The following is a 13,651-nucleotide window of genomic DNA, read 5'->3' on the forward strand; positions in this document are numbered from 1 at the left end:
GGTTTAGTCATGACTGAGTGTGTGGAATCATGTTTCACAAAGGCTCGTATTATTTTGCATTTCTTCCTTTCCTACCCACTGCAAAGGAACACAGTTTGCTAAATTTTTCTCAGTGTAGTAATAATATGTAGATGCTGCAATACACAAACTCTAATCCCTAGTACCAAGACGTTAATTATTTCAAGACAAAAAATTTATTTATGCTACTTCATGAAATGCTGACTTTAAACCGATTAGTTTCTGTGGAAAACTTCAGTAACTTAAGACGTACCATCTTTGAGAAAACTCACATTTTATCACACATGAAACTAACGTATTTGCGTTATGCTCCATTTATGCAGACCATCATAAAAAGGTCTGAAACACACTGACTGCACATGAAATGCCAAACTGTCCCGACACTTCTAACACTAAGACAATTATGTTGCTGCAGCTTCTTGTGGAGATAGATGAGACTTTTTCATATTATAAATTCCCATCCCCTTACAGAAAAAGAGCACAAGGAGGTTAGAAAGCTGATTCTGTTATGTTTGGGGTTTTTTTTGGTGGGGGTGGGGGGAGCAGGGAAGTTCCAACCAGCTGAATAGCAAAGCATTATTTGATTAAAAGGGAAATAAAAGTTTTCAAGTTACTGATCTTCATCTTTCAAAGCTCTGTTTTGGAATATGGGACCATTGGTACTGAAGAAACAGTAAGAGCCATCCTGGTTAAAAAAAAAATAATGCAGCTGGTTCAAAAGGGATATATTAGCTGCTAATACAAGGGGCAACACTATGAATTTAACAAATTCCTGTTTTCAGGACCTTACTCAAAAGGAAAAGCCCTAAAGTACTGAGCCATAAAGTTTTGAGTTACAGTAAAATTAAGAGATATCGTCTGATGTGGCCACATAAACAGGATGCACAGGCCAGTTATGCAAACAGAAAGGGCTAGTGAGCCAGTGTTTGCAATAAAAACAAGTTCCAGGAGGCCTCTGGGGGGAAAATCCTAGAATCAATTACATCTCCCCACATTTGGGAGGCTCTCTTTGCTGATACAAGTGTGGAGCATTCACAGAAAATCAAAGGGCAGTTAAGACCAAAGGGGAAACACACTCCACCTTACACAGCAAGCAACTTCATAACCCTCCCACCGTATTTTTCAGAAGAAATGGTGCAGAGATGCACTGTCAGTAAAGCTGGGCAGTGAAGGGTTAATATTAACACCACCCAGTTTGCTCAGCATCTCTTTTGAAGAATGCTCTAGGTTTATAAACCCCACACAAACAGGAGCCCCTCCTCCTCTCTCCCAAACAAACACACTCTGCTGCAGGCACAATAAACACCCGGGGACAAAGAGCAGCTGAAGAAAAGACCCCTGAACACACAGAGGCCTGTGCTGGAAGGAGAGCACAGAGAGGGCTCTGTGATGGCAGGGGCACGATAAGGCCAGAGACAAAGGCTCCAGTGTTTATGGGAAGAGATAGCTGGGACAGTCTGGCCGGACAGCAAGCAGCCCACACAGCTTCATTTAGTCATCTACAGCTGGAGACACCAACATATCGAGGCAGCTCGGGGCTTCCCGGTGAAAAGTGCAACGCCAGCAGAGATGGGAGTTTTTCCACCACAACTCCAATGGCATCTGCTGCAACTCCAGATCTGAGAACTCATTTCTCTTGTCAGAGCTGGAGGCCCCCAGATCACTGCTCATTACCATTTCTTACCCCAAGGGCTACCAACTGGCAAGACCTGGCACCTGAAAACCACACTGAAATGGAGCTCAGCAGATGAGCAAAGCTTTTAGTGTCGATGCAGCTCACACCATGAGATGGTGAAGATGGAAGGACAAGAGGAAAATGGAACAGGCTGTGACACGATGTGTGAGACACTGGAACAGGTTGCCCAGGGAAGTTGTGGATGCCCCATCCCTGGAAGTGTTCAAGGCCAGGCTGGATGGGGCCTTGAGCAACCTGCTCTAGTGGAAGGTGTCCCTGCCTATGGCAGGGGGGTTGGAACTCGATCTTTGAGGTCCCTTCCAACCCAAACCATTCTATGATGTGTGACTTCCCGCAGAGAAATACCAGCTCAGCACAGCTCCTTCTTGCTCAGAGTAAAGGTACTCGTGGGGTGGACCCCAGGTGTCCTGGTGAGCAAGCAGACCTTGTTTGAAAAGCCATCACTTGAACACACAGGAGCACAAGTGTCCAGAGGAGAGAAGCAGTACTCACACAAGCCATAATCATGCTACAGATTTAAGATGTAAAATACACATTATAAATGGGCACAGATGTTCTTTGATGAAGCCTGAAGGGTTCTGTTGTTCTGTTGCTTCCTGGATTTTAATTCAATCTGAAGGGGTTTTCTACTGCTATAATAAAATGTTACGACAAAGCAAGTGCCCTGAATACCTCATCTTTTTTCCTTTTTTTTTTTTTTCAATGCCCACTGCAGTGCGATGACATGCCTGTCATCTGGCCAGCACATGACTGGGTGACATCACAGAAGCAGTGGGTAGTGCTGACTGGGCACTATTATATACATTACAAGAAATAATGATGCTACTACACGCTGGCACAAACTGCATGGCACTGAGAAAACCACCTTTTCTATGAGAAATGTAGGACTTGTGGTAGCAATGCCAGCATGTAAAGGACAATGCAATAGCCAGCAAATGACAACTGCAACATGATCCTGAGCAATGGAAGACATATACATAAGGGTAACAATTAAGGATATTTAACTGGGATTATGTGTACTTCACCAGCTTGCCAACCAGTGCAGGCTCTGAGCTGACTCAACCTGTCCCATGTGTTTTGTAAGACTCCATGCTCTGCTGACTTGTTCTGTCGTAAATCACAAAGTATTTGCTATCCATCAATAACCATTAACCAACCTGTTTTTTTCATGACGTAGAAGTATTTATGCATTTTCCTCTCTCCAAAACAGTGCTATGCAATACTAAAGAGCCACACAGAGCCCAGAAAAGAAATAGTTCTGAAGTATGTCAATTACAAAGCACCAAAGTATAAACATTACTTTAAAGTCTATTTTATGGGCAACTCCCCCTCTGAATGACCTTGGAATTGAGCAGCGTAACAGTTATAAATGGAACTTCCAGCCCCACAGCCCGAGGCACCCACTCTGCAGGAACTCTATAAGTCACCCCGGTGACCCGGTTTGCTCATACCCCACACTGGTTATGGCCCACAGGAGAGTCCAGACAGACATGTGCCTGCCAAGCTGCAGGACCCAAACCAGGGTTGATTTATGCTGCTGCTTAAAGTGGCTGGAATCACATGGAACTTCACTTCCTAGAAAGCGTTGCTTGTTTTGAGCAGGGAAGAGAAAAACCAAGCAGCCCTGCATCTCAAAGAAGAAATTCTGGAAAAAAAATCCAAACCAAACCATTAAAATACCCTTCTGTTTGGTCAAAATGGTACCATGGCACCTCATTCCTGGTTTTGCTGGTCTTCCACCCTCCCAACCTCTCAGCCTACCTATTTGCTTGCCAACTTTGAGCACAATCTCTTTCCCACTGTCCCACGGATCCAAGCTCAGGCTACCTCTGACCAACAGTGTATTTCTCATTCCCTTTACACAATATCCAACCTCCCATTCTCCCAGTCTCACACCCACTCTGCTAATGGGCTCAGCTTGCATTCCCCCAGTTCAGAGGATCTAGGAATTACTCCTGTATTACTCTCCACTGAGAGTTGTTGCCTGAAAACCTGTTTGCCTCAGGCTGAAGTCACCCCATCATGTTCTTCGCCTTGGTGCCCAATAAGAAGTCCTGCATTTTCAGTATCACCACACTATTCAGGTGTGAGGGATTAAACCTTAACATATATAGAAAGTTCAATTTTCAAAGTGTTTAAAATTAACAGCTATTTAACTGAAATCCTCTGAAACACATAATTGTTACCTCTAGGATACGGGACAGGGAAGCAGAGAGAAATGAAATGCCTCACCCAAGGTCACAGTAAGTCAGTAAGGATTAGGACCCTGGAGCTCCTGGCTGGTGACCTGCTGTGCAGCTTTATTGTTTGCACCACTTTCTGCCAGGGAACGCTCGCTGACTTTCCGCTGGTGTCAGAAACAAAGTGGGACTTTAATGAGATAAAAGTTGACCCCTTACGATGATCTTTAGCCATTTTAATCCCATTTTCAACACAGCTACATGTTTTTCCACAGAAGGATGGATCAGGATTACTCTTCAGTTTTTCCACATAATGATCTATTTTTGATCTAAGCTCTCAGCACCTGCCACATCAGCTCCCATCGGGGCATCCACAACCAGAAGGAAATGGACTATGGAATGGAGAAAACCCTTTCCCAATCCCCCAAGGTGGAACACATAGGACTGCTGTTCAGAGGTGAAATCCAGGCAGCACAGCTGATGTAATTACAGCACTAACAGGGTAAGGGTGAGTAGGCAGCAAATAGTTTGCCAGAGGCACAGGGGGGACACGCATGACATTTTGCGATAAAGATTCAGTAAGTTTATCTGCTTTGAGTTAGCACATTATCACTGCCATACCAGTAAAGTACTAGCCTTGAAGTTGCATTTATTTTACTTGACTCAAGTATTATTAACAGTTCAAATACCTGCTTCTCCAATCCCAGAGCAGAGGAAGAATCTCAGTTGGGAAGTGACTTCATTTGACACAGAACCACCTTTGGAAACGTTCTAATTTCTGCCTTGAATCTATTTTCTGGAACTGGAGTCAATACAAGATTATTTGCCTCTGGCCTTTGTGCCATTTGTGTCCCACAACCTGCCCTTTTCTTAATCCTTCCCTCCATCAACATATTAATAACCCAAAGGTTAATGCCACAGGCTTCTGTTGTTCCAGGGACCAAATTAACAGGGAATGTTCCGTTTTATACTTTCTTCCTAAATTTTAATCCTGTCAACTCCTCAGTTAAGGACAATAAAACCACATTTTCTTCAACATATTTAGAAATCCATGTCAGCAATTCATTCTTCCATAGTTCAAGCAGACACGAAGCCTCCTGCATGTAGAGTTCATCTATGTAATTTAAGCACAGTGATCACTGATTCATTTCAGAAAGCATTTCAGTCATGTAAGACTAAAACACAAAGACAGATGCATCTTGGGTGCAATGTTTTTAAACAATGGATACCTTATTTGAATTGCAAGGGCAGGATAACAAGAATAAAAGAAAGCTATTCATAGCACTCTGCAATGTTAAAGTCATACATTTTGGAAAGGCAAACTGTTGCCTGCAGACAAGTTTGTACCCTCATGATTATCTGCTGCTCTAAGACAACTGTAACATCTCTCTCGTTCTAACTCCTGCATTTGCAACAGACCAGCTATTTCACTGTCTTGTGCCCCTTTACCATCCCTCCCACCTCAAAAAGGGATAGAGAAACAAGAGATAGCAACAAGAAATTATGGCAACAAGAGATAGCAACAAGAAACCTTACTGTTCTCTACAACTACCTGAAAGGAAGGTGTAGAGAGGCAGGGGTGGGTCTCTTCTCCCAAGTCACAGGCAATAGGACAAGAGGAAATGGCCTCAAGTTGTGCCAGGGGAGGTTCAGATTGGATATTAGGAACATTTTTTACACTGAAAGGGTTATTAAGCATTGTAATGGGCTGCCCAGGGCAGTGGTTGAGGCACCATCCCTGGAGGGATTTAAAAGACGGATTGACACAGTGCTTAGTGGCATGGTTTAGTGTTGTTTTTTCGTGTTTTTTTTTTTTATAATCAAAATTAGGTTGATGGTTGGACTAGATGATCTTAAAGGTCCCTTCCAACCTAGACAATTCTATGATTCTATGTACATTAATCCCACCTGGTTTATGATACGTAGTGTAGAAAGCCAAAAGACAGATGACTAGTGCCATTTCAGATGCCCTTTAGGAATATTTAAAATACCTTCGCTAAGCTGAAAGATTTGACAGTGCCTATGGGAGACATGTCCTCTGCTTATGAGGCAGACAGGGAGCAACTGAGATATCTGAAGACATCTGGAATGGCACTAGACATTGAACTGAACAGTCAGACTTTCACAACGGATTTACAAGCTGGTGTTACAAGGTAGGTAATAGCAGCTTTTATGTGCCATTTTCAAAATTACTCCAGTACCCAAGTACCACTTAGGTGATTTCCAGCCACAGAATGAACAACTGAACACAATGCATTAATATGTGACTCCATGACATTGTTGACCTGAATGTAGTCACAGCCAAATCAGAAAAGATGGTATTAGCTTGGAGCCATTGCATTTTCTGTTGATTCCCTATGATGAAGACGTATGTGTTGCAGGGAGCCTAAGCTTATTTTCAGTCTTTTGTCAATGCAGAGTAACGTTTTCAAGAAGATAATTAACTTGGTGCTTAAAATCCATTTTCCAAAAATGCCTACACCACTAAGGGCTCAAAGCTTAACTGAAAGCCCAGGGGATGTGGTAGATCACTTTCACCCTGCTTCAGGCATTGCTCCTGAGATTGATACTGAGACTGATTAAGAGTGAACTAGGAACGTCCTTTGGGAAACGATGACTATACAGCATGGAAGAAGGATTCGTGTATATTTGACTCTTAAAGTATTTCTTCATTAAAAGATTTCAGAGTTTTGAATGCTCATCTACTTCACTGAAATGCCCTATTTTTCCCTGCCTTTTTTTTCCCCTTTGTTTGTTTAACCGAGTTGTTAAAAAACAACTTCCCTGCGAACCATACATCTTCCAATATCCTAATTAACAGGAAACACACTGGCACATTTCATGATGGCACAAGAAAAAGCAAACCTAACTGCTGAAAAGTAGGGCAGACACAACAGCAACCTTCACCGGTGCCACTGTGCTCTTCCATACAGTCATCTACACATGGGCAAAATCCCTATACATACTCTGCCACCTGATTTTATGCTCCTAGCCCTAAACCTCTGGGCACACCAACAGTCACACAGCTTGATAACCAGTACTGAATGGATGCACATGACTCAACTCGTGAAGATCTGAATCAGTTTTAAGTGCTTCCTGGGGCTTAGACCAAAGACAGGACTGGATGCACAAAGCCAGATTTTCAAAAAGATGTAAGGTGCCAAGACATACACATCAGCACCTACTGTAATTTTCAAAACTGCCTAAGATGTTTAGAATTTCATATCTCAGAGAAAAATGTCTAAAACTTCTGGTCCACATGAGCTTAGGTAAAAGTCAGGATAAGGAATGACACTATTATACTGTGACAATCTATTATGGCTTGATCTGCCTGATGCCCAAAGGGGATGAGTTGAACGGGTTAGCTGTCAGCATTGTTCAGTGACGAGTGTCGGATACTCCTTTGGATAATCCTCAACGACTCCAAAGAGCATACCCATTTCTCATTTCTTTTAGGGTTGTCCTGCAGAAAGACAATGCTGTCTGCTACCTGGTCTTTATGAAACAGCAAACAAAGCAAACCTAGGCTTGGCCAGCAATGGTTCTCCTGAATTAGTCTGTTTGCAGAGTATTAGTCACAGAGCCAACACCTTTACAGGTCAGCAACTCTTTGGGAAGGTTCACTTGGACTCCACCTAGCTTTAAAAAAAGACAAGGAGAGGGCTAAAGAACAACAAAGGTGGTTTTGATAATCTGACACTAATTACATAGAAGCATCTGCTCAAATAAGGCCTTTTACTTAACGAACATTGAGACTAAAAAGTAATTATAACATGAACTCTCTTTTCTGAGGAATTTTAATGGCCTGTTGGACTGTCTGGACTGCCTGATTACATTGCCTGTAGAACAGGCACGATATGCAACAGAAGGAAATGGCAAAAAGACTTAATGCAAAGATTTTGATCTATGTAATCATTGTGGAAAGTGTAGAGAAGCAACTTGGGTACTGATATTTGACACAAAGGAAAAGAGTACAAGACCAAAGAGAAATAAAAATTGTATTACAGAGTATTAAGGAACAACCCATATCTGCATTTGAAAAGTTACACTACCAAAAGTTCCAAAGGAAAAGCTGCAATAAGCATCAAGAACTCAATTCCTAATTTAAGACTACAGAGACCACCAACATTAGAGCTGAAGACTTTGTAAAGGTTGGTTTATTTTTTTGTTTTAATTAGAAGATATGAGTCTAGAGATCCAGCGTGCAAGCACACGAGAAAAGGCACTACTTTGGTAATTCAAAGACTACATCATGACAAGACTACTTGTCATGAATTTAAATGTGCAGATGAACTATGGTAGGACATTCTTTTGAAGGGTGGCCACTAGAAGAGACTCTCCCATGGTAGGAATGTAACCCAATAGGAGAGTCAACCTTATATTTGAAACACCTCCATTTAGTTCAAATTATAGCATCTAAACCAAGCAAATTGTACAAATGTACTGTCCAGCACTCTTAGAATCCACAGAAGGCCCTATTGACACTGTCTACTTCAGTAAGTTATATAGTGGTTTTAGAAGAAAAGGTACCCAGGGAACCTCTGCTGCATAATTAAGGAATTTCTTAAAGATCACAAATATTTTATTTTCAGCTTGTTGGATTCCCCCGATCAATAACTCTCTCATCTTGTTCCTTCTAACATAGAAAGTCACATTTAACTCTTTGAAAAAACTGTTAAAATGCAAACGGAAAAAGAAAATCAGCTCTTCTTAGCATCTGGTGGTTCCAAGCTCTTAGCACAGCCACAAGAACTGAAACTCAAGTTCACTGTGACACAGCTCAATGCCATTACAGTGGAAACAAGGTTTCATTCAGAAGGTAAAGGAGAGGAGATCTGATCAAAATCCTGTTCACAAAGTCTCACTGTGAATTGCAGCCAACTTCTTCCTCTGTGTGGGCCTGTTCACATACAATTCCTCTCTGAATAACAGGAGTAGTTAAAATCTCTTTACCCTGACAGACAAGCCAGCGTTATACAAAAGAGTCCCTCTGAACAGTTCTTACACTATTTCTGAAGGTTTGTTAAGTCTCAAATGAAAACTCAAGCTTGGATATGCCTGTCTTGAGTATATACAGTTTTGTACCCAGTACAAAACCAGTGCAGGTTGTACTGTAAGAGGGAACTTTTGCTCAGAAGTCTAAGGAGCAAAGATCCATCCATGAAGCACACTGGCAAAACCAACCAGAGGCAAGAATTGTTCTATTATGTATCCTTAAGTAGCACACCCAGTCCTTGCTTTCACAAATACAAATTTCCCCTCTCAAATCTGCTCAAGAGTCAAGAAGCATCTAAAGGGCTTCACTGTGCCATAAGCCTCTGGCACCAAGAGAATCATGAGGGTAGCACTGCGTTCACCTCTGAAATGAAGGATACAGACCCCCATGGAATAACCAAACAATGTACCTCATCTCTGCCAACACGGGGCAGATTATCAGTGTGACTGCAATCCACCACTGGGCTGCTTTGGATTTCTCACGTACCCAGCAACCTGGCATAACAAACATTGAGACATCCAAAGCAAATGGTTTAGCAAATGTTCAGAGAAACTCTATATCATACACTTACTGGAATGTCCCCCTGGTAAACTCAAGCTGACTTTTTTGGGAACTGTTAATACCAGTGGGTCTGCCAAAAAACTTTAGTTGCCTGCTAACTATACCCCTTGCCTACCCCCCAAAAAAGAATGACTAAAACTTTCTGAATGTAGCATTATCCCAAAATATCATCTGGTGGAATTTGCAGAAATCCAGAATTTTTGGTTTTTAAAATAAAGTCACCCCGAGATGTTGCTTCTTTTTATCCAGTTTTACAATTTCCACAACCTTCATAGCTGATGATTAAAAAAAAAAAAATACAGTTTCAATATTCCTTTTGAGGGCCTTGTTTCAAGAAGTACAGAAAATTAAAAAACAAAAAAACAACACACCCTAAATCTAACCATGTGAATCCATTCAACAGCAGTCATCATGGAGAAGCAAGCAGATACATTCCTCCACATACAGTGCATATACAATGGCTTTCACAACTGAACATTAACATCTGATCCGTGGCTGCAAGTTAATGAAGAAGAGTTACACTTCCAATAGAAAAGTGAAAAAAACCTTGCTCCTTCCAGACAAGTCAGGTGCTGTGGATCACTCCTCTAAGCTACCAAAACCTACCTCACATCACATCTGTAAGCACGAAGGGTAAAAAAAAGCAATTTAAATGCGGAAATGCTTAATATTTTTCAAAATTCAAAGGCTAATTTATTCAACCTGTTTATTTAACTGTTCACTGAATCAGGGAACCGATTTGGCTATAAAACTATCTGCATGTTGTTTCCCCCCCACACTTTCACTTTCTTTGTTAAAGGCAGATCCCGATCTAATTCACTGTCCTTCCCATAAACTCTTCAGCTTGTACCACTGCGGGAACAGAGTCACCACAGAGGAACGGAGCAGCAGAAAATGCCCTTACACAGCACTGCTGCTGAGGGCTGTGCATTAGGAAACCATGACCTGAACCCTCCAGCTCAGGAATGCTGCCCCACACTTGGCCAAAAGGCCAGGGCTGACGGAGCCAAGATGACTTCTTTCCTCATGAATTCTCAAGCCCTGCTAATCCAGGAAGAGTAGGGGGAAAAAAAAAAAAAAGGGATCAAAAATGGATACATGAAAGGAGGTTCGTCCTCCTCCCCTATAACAGGGGCAGAACTTCAAAACTAGAGACTTTTTTTTTTCCCCTCAACTGTTTGCTTAACGCTTAATAACCAGTATGCATTGCATTGGTATTACAACTGCCTTTTGTTTACTTAAATGTGATGACCACACAATAAACCCAGTTTTATTGTTGTTTCCAGCCTGCTTCAGTGAGGGGGTGGGGAGAGGACTGCAATTGAGTTTCCCCAGCTCATCCAGAGCTTTAGCTCTGCCCTGTACAGCGATAAGGGAGATGGCGAGTGCTGTCCCGAATAGCTGACACTAGGAACTGGGCTGAAATCATCAAAACTATCACCACAGGATGAGACGCATCAAAAGAAATGAGACAGAAGGGGAGAGAGGAAGAAATTTCATAACATAATGAGATGTTTATCTAGAAAAAGTTGCCCACTTCAAAGCAGGAAAAGCTTCAACTCCTTGGTAAAAAAAAAAAAAAAAAAAAAAGCTTTTAATTAAAAGATCAGTCAGAGATTTTCCACAGTCAAGCAGCCTCAAAGAAACTATGTGTGGAGGAGGCCGAGAGTAATTTCTAACATGATTAGTCCATTCTTCAAACTCAACAAGGCTTTATGAAAGCAGCATTTCTCAAGATCTAGAAGATAAGGATTGTGGAAATATCCCCAGTCCCTCAGAGAGCACTGTCGCTTCCCTTCCAACACCTCCATCCTCATTAGTTTTTGCTCAGGAGAAGCTTAGAGAAATACTATCAGAGCTTTGTGCCTCCCACCTTAGGGCAAGACAGATCGGAAGCCCAGGACCGATGGAGAGTCAAATGGATAAGCAGCTTCAGGCTACGCAAAGTTACTACCACGTACTTTAGGAGGCCTGGAAACAGAACATGAAATGTTTCTGTATGTTGCTTTAGCCAGCCGACAACTGGCTGTCTTCTGCACACAACCTTCCATCATACAAAGGTTTAAAAACTTTTGAAGTTTTTAAATCAGTTGCACCCACTTTTCTGGAGCTCTCTCTCCATTCAAGGAATGGTATTTGCAGATGGGGATGGATATGACACCACTGCCTTACCCCTTTCCAGCATTAGAATATCAGCATTGGAGCTGCCAATACATGCTCTTGGGAACAAGACTTCAACCCACTTCTGTTTGGTCATATAGTTTTTGTATGTTTGGTTTTTTTTTCTGAGAAAACAGGATTTTGACAATTCATCCTTGAATAAATAAAATGCTACTTTTCCTTTAGAGGCTGCAATTTAGCAACTATTTTAGCGCGTTGCAGATAGACAAACACCAGGGCTATTGCTCTCTTGGCAAGCTGACGCCGTGATCTTTCTCCAAGCAGGCAACACTAGACCCTGCAATGACTGGTATTCATGGAAACTCGGTCTCATCCTCACTTACCATCTGTTAATTCTGTGTAATGGACCCTACCACTGAGCTGAGTCTGTTCTGCACAAGCATAGGGAATTACCCAAAAACCCAATTCAGTAGGGGAAGAAAAAAAAACAGTGAGCCAACATCAGTATAATACATCAAATGACTAAACACACCCTGTCCCTGAAGCCCCTTTCCATACATCAATAAATATGACTTCATTGAAGTTACTGGTAAAATTCTTATTTGCTTCATCAGTGAAAGTAGAACACTACTGATTTTTAACAGTTAGCACTGAAGCATCCATCAAGCCAAGAATGAGAGGAACGTAACTCTGCTCACAAGACATGAACACATTTACTTGGTCTCTAACATTTTTTTCCTAAGAAACTGAATAACTTCCAATCAAGATATTAAAACTAAACAAACAGCCTCTATGCATACTCAGAACTGGACCCTGCAAACTCATGTTAACCTTGCAGTTTCCCAATGGTTTATTTTTCCAGTCAAAATCAAATTCATCTTTACATTTAAATGTTGCTGTTGATAAAAATATGGAGTTCATTAGTTGTGTGCTACACAGTCTGATTAAAAGGGTAGAAAATTGCAGTTCTGATGCAATTCTACAGGCTGAGAGAACTGACTGATGAGCACAGATCATACAAGGACAGAGTACTCTGCCTCAGAACATGCAATCCATATCTATTGATGCTTTTGGAAAAACATTACTGCTCCATGAAATACAATAGATGGAACATTTCAGAAGAGATCTGTGAACACGTGTCTACTTTGGATTATGGGAAGAAAAAAAGTTGATGCATGGAAATTCTAGCAGTGTCTATTACCATCAGAGATCCTCAGTTTTACATCATCTTTAATCACTATGCTCAAATTGCTTGGAGATACAGCCCAGGAAAGCATCCAAAAATAATGAAAGTATCAAAGATTTGTCAACCTGCCAATGGCAGTCTGTGACAATCACAGAAAAATCAAATTAAGTCCTCTTCAAGCAATACAGTGTCAATGAAGTCAGAGAGAAGTGCTTTGCTTCAGTTTTACAATTTCATGTTATGAAAGCTACATTCCCTGTGGAAATCAGGAGACTTTACAAAAAGTAAGTTAGTAAAATAGAGGAGGAATTGAAAAGAAAAAATAAATTGCTTTGCTGAAATACTAGTAAAAGCTCCAAAATACAGAAGTGCTATCTAAACAAACTCTGAATACCTCCAGGGCTCTGGCAGGATTTAGTGGGAAGACCAAGGTGCAATACTTGCTCAGATTTCTTTGGCTAGCTTTATAGCTTTGAGATCTTGAGGAGCCAAGTATAACTCAAACAAAAAGAAGCAAGCTTTACCTTTTCTTCAAGACCAGCATTATTCCCTCCTCCTTTCACCCTTTTCCTCATTCCAGTCATTTAATAATATGTCAGAACCAACACACAATCACAACCATCTACTGGCTGTTTCCTTATCACTCTGCCACTTTCAAGCCAATTGCAGCACATTAAACAAACTAATAAAATAATCTTCAAAAAAAGTTAGCTTTTACATTTACTACCACACTAGATTTACTGTTCATAGATCCTAAAACACTGCTGGCACCGGAGTGAAAACATAATCTGCAGCACTCTAATCACAGAACAAGTTCTTGCTGACCAGCTCATTCAGTAAGATTCCCAGAAGCTTCCTGCCTTCATCCAAGAATGGCTTTAATTTTCATCAAC

At 41.3% G+C, this 13,651-nt stretch overlaps 1 protein-coding gene across 5 annotated transcripts in view; it reads right to left on the reverse strand.

Annotated features, from left to right (window-relative positions):
• SPECC1 (sperm antigen with calponin homology and coiled-coil domains 1) overlaps positions 1–13,651 on the reverse strand; it is a 96,803-nt gene that overhangs the window by 44,209 nt on the left and 38,943 nt on the right. The gene's annotated exons all lie outside the window — the stretch shown is intronic.

This window comes from Calidris pugnax, unplaced genomic scaffold (assembly GCF_001431845.1).
Source record: "Calidris pugnax isolate Ruff unplaced genomic scaffold, ASM143184v1 scaffold133, whole genome shotgun sequence".
Taxonomy (NCBI): domain Eukaryota; kingdom Metazoa; phylum Chordata; class Aves; order Charadriiformes; family Scolopacidae; genus Calidris; species Calidris pugnax.